General features: G+C 35.8%; 1 protein-coding gene across 2 annotated transcripts in view; it reads left to right on the forward strand.

Annotated features, from left to right (window-relative positions):
* Positions 1–1262: 1262 nt before the first annotated feature.
* Positions 1263–12834, forward strand: part of LOC139979494 (somatostatin receptor type 5-like) — a 93175-nt gene continuing 81603 nt past the window's right edge. For both annotated transcript variants that reach the window (XR_011797181.1, XM_071990346.1), the window contains exon 1: positions 1263–1362. The gene's annotated coding sequence lies outside the window, so the exon portion shown is untranslated. The remainder of the gene's footprint in view (positions 1363–12834) is intronic.

The following is a 12834-nucleotide window of genomic DNA, read 5'->3' on the forward strand; positions in this document are numbered from 1 at the left end:
CTATCTATCTATCTATCTATCTATCTATCTATCTATCTATCTATCTATCTATCTATCTATCTATCTATCTATCTATCTATCTATCTATCTATCTATCTATCTATCTATCTATCTATCTATCTATCTATCTATCTATCTATCTATCTATCTATCTATCTATCTATCTATCTATCTATCTATCTATCTATCTATCTATCTATCTATCTATCTATCTATCTATCTATCTATCTATCTATCTATCTATCTATCTATCTATCTATCTATCTATCTATCTATCTATCTATCTATCTATCTATCTATCTATCTATCTATCTATCTATCTATCTATCTATCTATCTATCTATCTATCTATCTATCTATCTATCTATCTATCTATCTATCTATCTATCTATCTATCTATCTATCTATCTATCTATCTATCTATCTATCTATCTATCTATCTATCTATCTATCTATCTATCTATCTATCTATCTATCTATCTATCTATCTATCTATCTATCTATCTATCTATCTATCTATCTATCTATCTATCTATCTATCTATCTATCTATCTATCTATCTATCTATCTATCTATCTATCTATCTATCTATCTATCTATCTATCTATCTATCTATCTATCTATCTATCTATCTATCTATCTATCTATCTATCTATCTATCTATCTATCTATCTATCTATCTATCTATCTATCTATCTATCTATCTATCTATCTATCTATCTATCTATCTATCTATCTATCTATCTATCTATCTATCTATCTATCTATCTATCTATCTATCTATCTATCTATCTATCTATCTATCTATCTATCTATCTATCTATCTATCTATCTATCTATCTATCTATCTATCTATCTATCTATCTATCTATCTATCTATCTATCTATCTATCTATCTATCTATCTATCTATCTATCTATCTATCTATCTATCTATCTATCTATCTATCTATCTATCTATCTATCTATCTATCTATCTATCTATCTATCTATCTATCTATCTATCTATCTATCTATCTATCTATCTATCTATCTATCTATCTATCTATCTATCTATCTATCTATCTATCTATCTATCTGCTGGTAATAGTTCTGCCTCTTGAGTCGTGAGATTGTGTACGTGTTAGCAATTATAATCACTGAGCACTCTTGTCGCTGTGACTGTAAGACTTGTGATATAAATCTCTGCTGAGAAGGATTTAAGACTCATTGATAGTGTAAGTATACTCAACACCACCTCCCTCTCAACTCGTTCCATGTGAGATGTGAGCTGTCAAGAGCTGTCATCGGAATGAATTGTCTTCTTTTAGCGGATACTGAGACCCATATGTGTATATTTGAATTCATGATTACATACACGCCGGTAAGTTTCTTTCCTTGAGGTGCTTTATTATTAACATTAGTTTAGTACTCAGAGATAACATAAACCAACTAGACAGTATGTATTAATTAAGGATTATCATATCAATTTGAAACATTTTAAAGGTTGATCTGGCATGTTTTTTTTTATCGATACGGCAAGGTTACTCGTTGACTTACGTATGGTAAGGCTTATTGAGAGTACCGAATATTTAGACTGATCATCGCAATAGTATACATGTTTTGTTAGTACCAGTGTCGTATTAAACTAAATGCAGATAATCTACAATTCATTAGTATAAGTCATTTCCAATATTTTAAGTAAGATGTATGGCATTTATATATATATAAAAATAAACAACCGGTATAAGGAATGTCGTTATTCCATTGTAGGCGTTTGTCACCTGTATCGAACAATACTAGTTCTGTTTTGGTGACATATTTGCCTTACTCTAGAGATCAAACATGATGCTAACCAAATCGTAATCATTTGTGAATCCTAAAGCCGGATCTCGAAAAAGATATATATATATATATATATATCTTTTTCGAGATCCGGCTTACACACGTGTATTAAATTGACATTTATAAGAGTTTTAGGCTTTGGCTTTTATAATAAATAATTAATAATAACTAATAACGTTTGTACGGGTAGTTAAGATAGCGAATGAATAAGAAATGACATGTCAGATTTGTCAAAGTATTGATGACGTCATTGAAGGCACTGAAACCTGTTTGAATGATCTATTTAAAGCTCGTGCGAAAGTGCGATATATGTCATTCCATCGTAGGGATTGTCATTATCACTGTTGCATCAACGGTTGGTAAATCTGTTTTGATTAACCGTAATGTATGATATGTACTTGTACTATTCAATTGTTTTGCTAGAGTTAGTCACGTAATCATGCGTAATGAGACGTTTGGTTTGATTTCCATTGACAGAGAGCAACTAAATTCTTTAAAAAAAAATATATAAAAAAAAATTATGAAAAGTTATCTCACCCAGACTATAGAGTGAGATAATTAAATGTCATCATGAATGTAATTATAAAGCATTAAAACAACAGAAAAAGGGTGAAATTGTTCTATCCAGGACTTCGACTGAGACGATTTATGAATTTAGTTTTTGACATTGGTGGTCGTTGTATAAGTAGAATCTAGGTATATGTAGTATTTCTAAACGCTGCATCTTTATAAAAAGTACATAGGAAATGAATTCCCAAGGCATGATGTTGTCTATGAGATCAGACAATGTACCCTATATAATACCCCCATTATATTGAGAAAACAGAGAGGATATGGGCTACAATGTATTCCATTGTTAGAAGTCCTTCTTGGTTTTCTCAACTTGTAGAAATGTCTTATAATGACTTATGTAGGTGCAGATGTTTTAATTTGTGTGTACACGCCCCCCCTCCCCCCCCCCCCGCTCGGTGACAACAATGCATGAAATTTGATTTCATGTTGATATGTAAATTAATTACTTATCAAATATAACATAATTCAATTCAGATCAGCATTTAGCCGAAGACTTGTCGACGTAAAGTGTATTTGAATTGATGCATATAAGCATTACTTTATAGATTACTGTATGTTATTGAAGGTTGGAACATGTGTTTGGCTTTTGATTGGCAGATGGAAGATTGGTAGTAGGTTCGTTTACATAGCTTTGTTTAGTATTCATAGCTTAGTTTAGTATAGTATTCAAGCATAGTTAGTCTAGTTTAGACCCAAGGATCAGGAAGCCTTACATGCAGTAACTTATTTGAGACCCTAACCGTGTTAGATCGTGAACGAACACCGGCTTATTTCAATCCTTCTCTTTTCGATGTGTGTTCAGAGGATAACGTGGCAGGGATGTGTGTGAATTTGCTCCCATTCCTGCTCTCGGGACCGCCATTTAACATCCCCATCCGACGGACGAGAATGTATGCCCCAGCATCTGACCACTTTCTCAATTACTGAGGTAGACAAAGGCACCCCATTCGACATCACTGCGGTGTATCCATGACGAACAAAGTTGTTAGTTATCAGCACTTGTACTCGATTTCATGAATTTGTACTCATACTGCTGGTATTTTGGAAATTTAGGGAAGATATTGATGCAAAACAAGTAATAATAAATTCATAATCATAAATCGAAATTGTACTTAGAGAATTGCGCTCGTATACTATCTGTACTCACACCAATATGTGAATTCTTTATGTACGCGTACTCACTCAAGCTGTTGTACTCGTACCACAAGTCAGGCTATGTAGGGCATATTTGTCAGCAAAATATCACAGTATTCGAAGACATATTTAATTTCTGTATACATATTATGCTATATCCTCTTATATACAGCTATGTCCTATGTGGTGGCAAAAATTGTCCGTGACACCATCAATCAACATTACTAAACCACACACTAACATATAACCTAGATATAGAATCAAATATAGCGGTCACTGCAGAGTAGTGGCCAAACTGAAATAAAACAATGTTAGCAACAGTATCGTGAAGTTAAACATTCAGTTGAAACTGTTTGTGAAATGATCAGCCAAACCTTCAGTGTGATTAGAATAATGGAAACGCCAAAGTTCTTCTATTTTGACATTTAAAGTGCTATTTTGTGAGAACGCAAAATCATCTTCTTTTTTTAAAATATTAGAAATGGCAAGCCAAAACAAAGTAAGATATAGTCTTTAATCCCTTATAACGCACGTCCCTAGATTCCCTAATAGTTTAAGCTCGTGTTAAAGCTTCAACATGCAGACATGATGGAATAATTTAATGCTCTAGAGTCAAAATGAATCGTTTTGACAAAATCCCGTCTTTTTGGCGTCTGGAAAAGAGCACTTCACAATGGAGTCAATTCTATCACTGTACTTAGTTTCACAAAAGTATGAAATTTTAAATGACATAGCAATTTTTCTGCATTATCCGATTTTATCCAAGGAAACAAACAACACTGGTTTTTTTTATTATAAAATGCAGAGTTTTTTTATGTTGCTGTTGTTGTAAGAAACACGTGACAAAATATTACAGCTGTTTGAATTTTCAGACAAAAATTTTAAACATGTACCGTCGTATAACGCACAGTTACTATATACGATGATTCCATATTACAGTAATATGCAACATTTTTTAAATTTCAACACAGAAATATGGAGATGGTTAAGTACTAGTACTGTAGCAAGTCACCCCTTGAGTCGAGTCTCAAGCCAAGACAAGTCAATTGTGGTCTAGTCACGACCCAAGTCATTCACTATAGTTTGCTCAAGTACATACAAGTCAAGCCAAGGAACGTCCATATTTTAAATGAAAGGAAATCATTCATTTCAAATCAAAAAATTTTCAAATCGATCAAATAATTTTCAAATCAAACATTTTTCAAATCAGATCAGATCATTATCAAATCAAATCAAATCGATCATTTTCAAATCAAAACATTTGAAACAAGATCAGATCAGATTAAATCATATCAAATCAACACCTATACGGCAAGTCAAATCAAATCAAAGTATCTGTCCGAGTCGACTGGAGTCACCTTGAGTGACATTGATTAATGTTAGCACAACTGAAGACAGGATACATCCAAGAGCCTAAATACCAGTGGCGGACTGGCCCGTGACACGGGCATTTAGGCAACGATGGGCCGGGGTGGGCTGGGGAGCCTGGGAAAATTTACAGCCCATTTCACAGTAGTTAATAGAATACAGACGGGCTGTGTAGAAATATATATTTTAACTGTTGGAATCAGTCATGTAAAGACTGTCCTCGATCTCTGCAGCTACAAGGTGCTCTTCAAGTTGAACCTTTTCACCGATGCTTACAAGAGCATTGGGCTTGCTTACAAGCTGCTGGTAACGCTACCTGTGTCACTAGTGGCATGTGAACGTTCTTTCTCTGCCTTGAAGAGACTCATAAAACCGTTTGAAGAAGTACAATGACACAAGAACATCTTGAGGCGTTCATGTTGATGTCTGTGGAAAAAAAGGATCTAGGCCAAACTTGACACTAAAATATCATTGATGGTGTGGCTGCCAGAAGCAGCGCACTGTGTAGGCTCCTACTCTCGTAGACTTGACATGTGCTCGTGTTATTGAACATATATGTTTAAGTGGATTTTATTTAGGTTTTTTCAATTTTTTTCAAGCAAGTTGTCACAAAATACTTGAAAAACTAATTAAAATCCAGTATAAAACTTATATTTTTGCCTATTTTTGTTTACGTTTTTAACTTTCCTCAGTTTAATCAAGTGTTGCTTCTGGAAATTATTGTTGGGTCTTTTTTTAAAGGATTATTGTAACCTACAAAATTACAAAATTGAGATATATAGCACCATTTTGCATCTAGGCATTCCTTAACTTCAAAAAATCTCAATGGGGAGGGGGACACCCCCTCCTCTTAGACCACTACGTTTACGTAAGCTACAAGTCCCAACATTTTGTTATTTTGCAGTTCTACTTATAATTAGTCAACTTACATTATTATTGAAATACTCATTATTGTTTTGAAAAGGCTATGGTTTGCCATATAGAAATGTTGCCACGAAAATAGGTAATTCAGAGAGATATATAATTATGTCTGGCTGACTGAAACGTCACAGTCAGAGAGTAAAATGTATTGTCATCTATTCAAAATGGTGGCATGGTATAGTAAAACAAATTATTTGAACATTTTCATTTAAAAAACAAACATGAATCTGTAGATGCCTTAAAAGGTTCCATTGTCAACTATGGTAGCTTAATTCCTATCTATATATTTTATGTTGCTGTTTCCATGCATCGTTCTTATTTTATTTCTTTTGTTGAGCAATTGCCTTGTGCAACAACCTGTTGAAATCATATGGGCGGTATATGTTAAGCTAACAGGTGTCAACACTATAGTGTATCGTGACTAATTCAAATCAAAGGATCACACGAAACTTTGACGCTAACAAATTCATATCCAGTTCGAACCTTTATACCCATGCTGATGCTCTCATGTATTATAATATAAAGTTTGAATATAATTCTATTTATGCAAATTCCTAGTATGCTTATACGTTAATTGTTATGCATGATGTTTATTCAAGGTTACCTAATTTTCACCCCAAGGTGTGTTATAACACCCGTAAACATATGTTACAGCTGCAGTAGATGCTACTGTGGAAAAATTACTAACAGACGAATTCATTACTCAAACACTGTTTCAACTAATGACTGGTTAGGAGTCTAAGAAAAAACTGCCCCTGTGTTTGACTTCTAAGTATACCATGTAAATATGCTTCAAATTGCCGATTTTAAGCGTTTTACAGTAAAGTGTCATCCCCTTTCTGTCGAAATTATTGGCGAAACCTTTAGACGGTCTGGTTAATTCAGTCAATCATTATGCATAGGATTGTGTATTTAGTATTTACTGTTTGTAAATCCTCAGAAGCAACTGGTCATAAATGTAACACATAACATTAATTGTTGTCTCGTTGTTTATCTCATGTTTATTCAACAGTTCCTTTTGTTATCAGCGTAAATGTGTATCAGCACTTATTTGAACCTCGAGTCAGAAAACTGTAAATCTTTGATTTCCGTGCACGTTCCTAAAAAATAGAAGTCATTTTAAAGTTTTCATTATGTACAAGCACCATTGGTCACTGTATGACTGGAATAATTAACCGTGTACTATGCACATGTATGTATATTTTTATTTGTGCCATTTCGATTTCCATTAAGCACAAAGTCCACCTTTCTCTCTTGGCATACAAACCTTGTCTATAGACCTTTTTTATTTATAGACTATATGTTTTAGAGAGAAAGCGCCGTTTTTGACATTACAACAACCAGGAGTCTTAATTCCTGCTGTTATATACTTTGCAGAGCTCATGTTTGTTTTCTGTACCAGGGGAAGTTATATATAGCTCTTTCATACTTCTCGTTTTATTCCTTTTTTCTTCCGGTATTAACGCTTTGATGGTTTGACTGCAATAAAGTGTGTTCTATTCTTTGGTTGTCTGCAGCATAATGTCAAACAGTTCGGCCAATTTCGGTGTTGAACACTAACCTGTTTAGTCATAACATAATGTAAAGTCTGTCTAGAGTCCTGCTCTGTTCTTTTCGAAGGTTGTAATTAGTATATTCCGTTGTTTAAGTGAGTATTTTTCTTCAAGGAATACTCTAGATTCTATTTTATTGACTTAGCCATCCCCTGCTTTGTCCTCGAGTACTTGGCTGACTCGTGCCAAGTGTCGGTCCAGTCTGCATCGAGTCAATTCACTTTGGTTTAATCTCGCGTAGGCTGGTCAGTTTGTATCGCTGACTCGAGTCAAGACAAGTAACATAAAGTCCGAGCCAGTGACTTGGTATTTCACCATGACTGTAAACTTCAACTCATAATACCCTAATCGTCACAGGGGTATTATATATCACATATATCCTTCCATTATAGTGGAACTTCCATATCCAACCCTCTCCCCACCCCCTCCCCCCAATGTAGTTAGTTACGTATCTAAAATGATATCCCCGTATTACTCTTTTTTATCACTGTTCCTTACACTGAAAAAATAAACTAGTCAATATTGCCACGGACCAACGTTAAATTAGTCTGTAACGTTAGTCAATGCACACGAACTAGCAAAAATCTTCGTTTCATCGCTGCTTCTTAGTCAGTTTACACTGACTAAGGAAAATATAATCACAGCTTAGTCGGTGGCGACGGACTAAGGTATTTTAACCCATGGACTAAGAACAATACGGACACCCGATTTACGCCATAATCGTAGCTTAGTCGGTGTCGACGGACTAATGTATTTTAACCCAATTCGATTCACTTCAATTTGGAAACCGAGAGGCAACGGCAGCTTGCTGGACTTGGCATAGTTTCATACGATCACTCTAAGCAACTTTCAACCGTAAATCACCCAAGAAGGTCTTTAGAAGAATGGAGGTATTAACTGCCATCATCGGCCTTCCTGTTATTCCTTTAACTTGAAGGTAAAATTAAAGTTAATTGTTAGGCCACTGGCACTAGTACTGTATTATGGTTAGTGTAACGCTACCGTTGTCACGCTGGCGTTTCGCAATACACAAGTGCAATGACAGTGAGTAGCCTATAGGCTTCTACTGGGTACTGCAGTGCATTCTCAACACTAAAGTGTGCATTCTAAACACCAATTAACAATGTGTTATGTGTGTATTGGGCTAGATTGAACAGTGGCACATAATCTTCTAATTTATTCCCAAACAAATGCTGGAACTATAAGTCTCAATAGTTTATTTGAAGTCTACACTCATTTGGTAAAGATTTCCTGTAATTTCCCATGTGAATCTAAATGGGTAGGCTTTCTGATATTGAATAAGCAAGGCTAGACCTTCAAACGTACAGTCACAGTAGGCTGAACAAATTATGTTGGCTAGTCAACGGTATTATATGTTGCGAGCAGTCAGGATGCACGCTTCAGTTCTATTTAACCTTTTCATTTATCATTTTTTAGTATTTAATTTCCGGTCACGCCCAGGAAACAATTGCGACATTCCTTCACGGTCGACTTGTTTACTGTAAGAAGTATTAACCGTTTTTTCTCAGGAAAGCTTGATAGTCTGAAGTTATTATAACATGTGCTTTTAGTATACTGCCAAAAGAGTAAGTTGTTGTATTTGTATTGATATTTTATGTAGAAGTAACGGAAAATTTAGTATGTTTAGTTTGGTCTAATTGCACGTTTTTTTTTTCTTCTGTCCAATGTAGTGCAGGGTTCACTTGCGCGAATTCAAATTATTCTGTTTATGTATATGTATATGCATCGATTCGTAGATTATGATGTTTTTTTGACATTTATTTGTAATTCAAGCATATCTGTTTAGTAGCAAAGTTTAAAGGTTAAGATTAATTAGTTTTCTCTTTTTGATCCTAGATTGAATGAAACTCATTGACGTAAATAATTGATCAGATCATACAGTTTAACGCAGTTCCTAAAACTCTGGGTATTCTCTAGTCTTCGCCGGTCCATTATATACTTTAGTACTACTAGTAAGACTAAATCAAAACGACCGAAAGACAAACTTAGTGTAACAAAGTACTGATTCTCCTCTAGCCTAGGTCTAAATAGGCTTGTTATGTGAGCAAGCAAAATAACAACTAAAAACGATTATGCCTATAAATAAGTTGGCTCAGTGCATTTCTGTTTCTAAAATTTTATATTTTTAAAGATCATAAAAACAAACAAAGATTTAGCCTATGTTTTATTATCTCTGTATTCTGGGCATTTGATTCTGGTTGCAATGGTGATGACACTCTCGTTCAAATTTTCAGCTTTATACAGTCTGCTTCAAACTTTGGGATTGTTTTTTGAGACTATAGTGGAAGCAAATCTCACATAACTTTGTGGTGACAACTTTTTTTTTGTTCTTTTTCAAATGATGAATACTTTGCTGTTTTTTTTTTCCAGCAGGAATTGAAAAGCCAAATATCTAAGTCAAGGGTGAGGTTTCCTGTGATGTACGACACCAGTGTGGAGGCAACAACAGAAGAGGAGAACTGTGTTATATATGGCTTAAAGACATGTTTTAAGATGATATATTGGTACCCTTCGCAGAACAAAAGAGTTTATCCAAGAGTCCAAAAAGCAAAGGAACAAGTACCATAGAGAAAAAAGATGGAAGAGTGAGTTTAACTATTGTACCCAACTGTTTAATGATATTAAAGATACTTTTCATAACCTGTTTTAAAAAAAAAAAAACAGTCTAGTATATCATTTACGTGCAAGCTTCATAAGTTTGGTCAAATTTTCACTGATCTGTAGAGCGGGAGTCCAGAGGGTTTGGTTAGCTGGGAAGGTAACCAATTGCCTGGTACATCACAATGTTCACAATGCATTCCTGTATATGAACCCTGACGACTGGCAAACCGACTGTGGTGGATGTGGCTGGGAGAGCAATTTAATGTCACCTAATAGCTAACCTAGATCAGCTTTCATGGTAACCACATCAAAGTAAGAACAATGTGTCAGGTATGGCCCCAAGAGCAACAAATGGCCATCGCCAGTAATTATTGGTGGTGGGGTACCCCTGCCAGTGATCAACAATTGACCCATCACGGCTGACCTAGGTCAGCTCATGAGGTAACCACTTGAAACCTACTGGAAAATGTTAGTTAGGACTTCAGATAAAAGGGATGGGCATTGCCAGTAATTTTTATTGGTGGGGTACCCCTGCCAGTAGACCCCAATATGCCCATCCCCTCATTGACCTAGGTGAGCTCATGATTTGACCAGTTGAAACCTACAGGAAAATGATAGGTATCACTTCATATGTAAGGATGGGCATTTCCAGTATTTTATATTGGTGGGCCACCACTGCCAGAGTCCACCCATCCCTTACATATAGAATCCTGTCAATCATTTTCCAGTAGTTTTCAACTGGTTACCTCATGAGCTAATCTAGGTCAATGGGGGATGGGCATTTTGGGGGTCTACTGGCAGGGTTACCCCACCAATGTAAATGACTAATAATGCCCATCCCTGACATATGAAGTGATACCTATCATTTCCAGTAATTTTTCAACTGGTTATCTCATGAGCTCATCTAGGTCAATGGGAGATGGGCATTTTGGGGGTCTACTGGCAGGGGTACCCCACTAATAAAAATTACTGGCAATGCCCATCAGTTGTATCTGAAGTCCTAACCAACATTTTCCAGTAGGTTTCAAGTGGTTACCTCATGAGCTGACCTAGGTCAGCCTTGAGGGGTCAATTATAGATCACTGGCAGGGGTACCCCGCCACCAATAATTACTGGCAATAGCCATTTGTTGCTCTTGGGGCCATACCTGACACATTGTACTTACTTTGATGTGTTACCATGCAAACTGATCTAGGTTAGCTATCAGGTGACTTTAAAATTGCTCTCCCAGCCACACTCACCACAGTCGGTTGCCAGTCGTCTGGTTTTCATATACAGGAATGCACTGTGAACATTGTGATGTACAAGGCAATTGGTTACCTTCCCAGCTAACCAAACCCGCTGGGCTCCCGGTCTATTGGGATCATTATTAACATGATTAACATAATTATTAAGCTTTGAAAAATAACTTGGTGTTATGCTGTTCAAAGCTAATAATTATTTGGTAAAGCTGCTATTCCTGGCTTATAATTTGAGGGACCTAGATTTAAATGTATACCTCCCAATATGTTATAAAATTTTAATGTAAATGTATGTTTATGATAATGTGAGTTATCATGTGCTATATCTGTATCTGCGCTTACACGTATATCATGTTTTCTGTTCACAGGTCAATAATGGTGCAGATTTTGGCTTCCTGAAGACAAGTGGGAGGCCATTTGTAGTTAAGAGGAACACTCTTTGCTCGTGAAGACTTAACTGGTGTCGATTTGGGGTACCACTTTAAAACGAAAGTCATGAGGAACCCTTGCCCAAGATTCAACTTTGCATTATTATGCAGTGCTATACTTTTGCGATTCATGTTTGATCCATGAACTTGTCTTAACTTTATTGGAATAAAATCATATTTTCAGATTTTTGTTTACAGTGATTTCTTCTCTATCTGTCGAAAGTCAGCCTTTGTAGACATCAGAAGTTTTATCAGAAATAAATACTGCCAACGTACACATTATTTGTGTTTCTTCTGCTCTCTTTTCTTTCAGTGATGCTAGTCAGTGAAACTAGTCGGGTTTAATTCTTTCAGTGATTCTAGTCAGTGCAACTAGTCAGTCGATACCGACTAAGAAAGGTTAGTCGGGAGAGGCACCATCCTGACTAATGTAAAACCTGCTATAAACTAGTCGGTGGCTCATATAAATTAGTCGGTAAAGACCGACTAATGTCACCAACTAATGTAACTGACTAATATACATTTACCGACTAAGAAATTGTTGATCGACTAAGCTGACGGACTAAGATGACCTACTAAGAAATCCAACTGACTAAGGAATAAATTAGTCGGTATAGCAAGTGACTAAGGCTATGTTAGTCGGGAGAGGCACCAGATGGACTAACGTTATGTTAGTCGGTGAACCAATTTAAGTTTTCAGTGTATTGTATCAATTCCGCGGATTGATATCGACTCTATGCAATATAGTATACATCGTTATCTTCTGAGCACCTTGGTCGGTCTATTTTATTAACTGTAAAATGGCTGCAGAAATTACCGTGTCATGTTTCACGGATAGCTGATATGCCTTCATGGCTGGTACTGATGATGGAAATCCAGCACAGTCAGTAACGCGGAAGCAGTCCCTATCACGGGACAGTCATGCAGACAGGCAGGACCGAATAGCTTTGTCGCTATATGCCGATTATTGCAGTGTGCATGCGTAGTGCGTCACTTACTCTTAATAATATTGTTAGTGTTGGGAGCTTCCTTCTTCATACCTCTAACATTTACAGATTTAGTGAAGCCTCTGTGAGAAAGTCTAGCGATGATTAGATTTTTAGCGAATCATTTACGTCTTATGCAGAGAAGAAGAAGAAGATGGTTCAATCGAATATATCACTACACGGGG

The sequence above is a fragment of the Apostichopus japonicus genome, chromosome 14 (assembly GCF_037975245.1).
Source record: "Apostichopus japonicus isolate 1M-3 chromosome 14, ASM3797524v1, whole genome shotgun sequence".
NCBI classification, from domain to species: Eukaryota; Metazoa; Echinodermata; class Holothuroidea; order Aspidochirotida; family Stichopodidae; genus Apostichopus; species Apostichopus japonicus.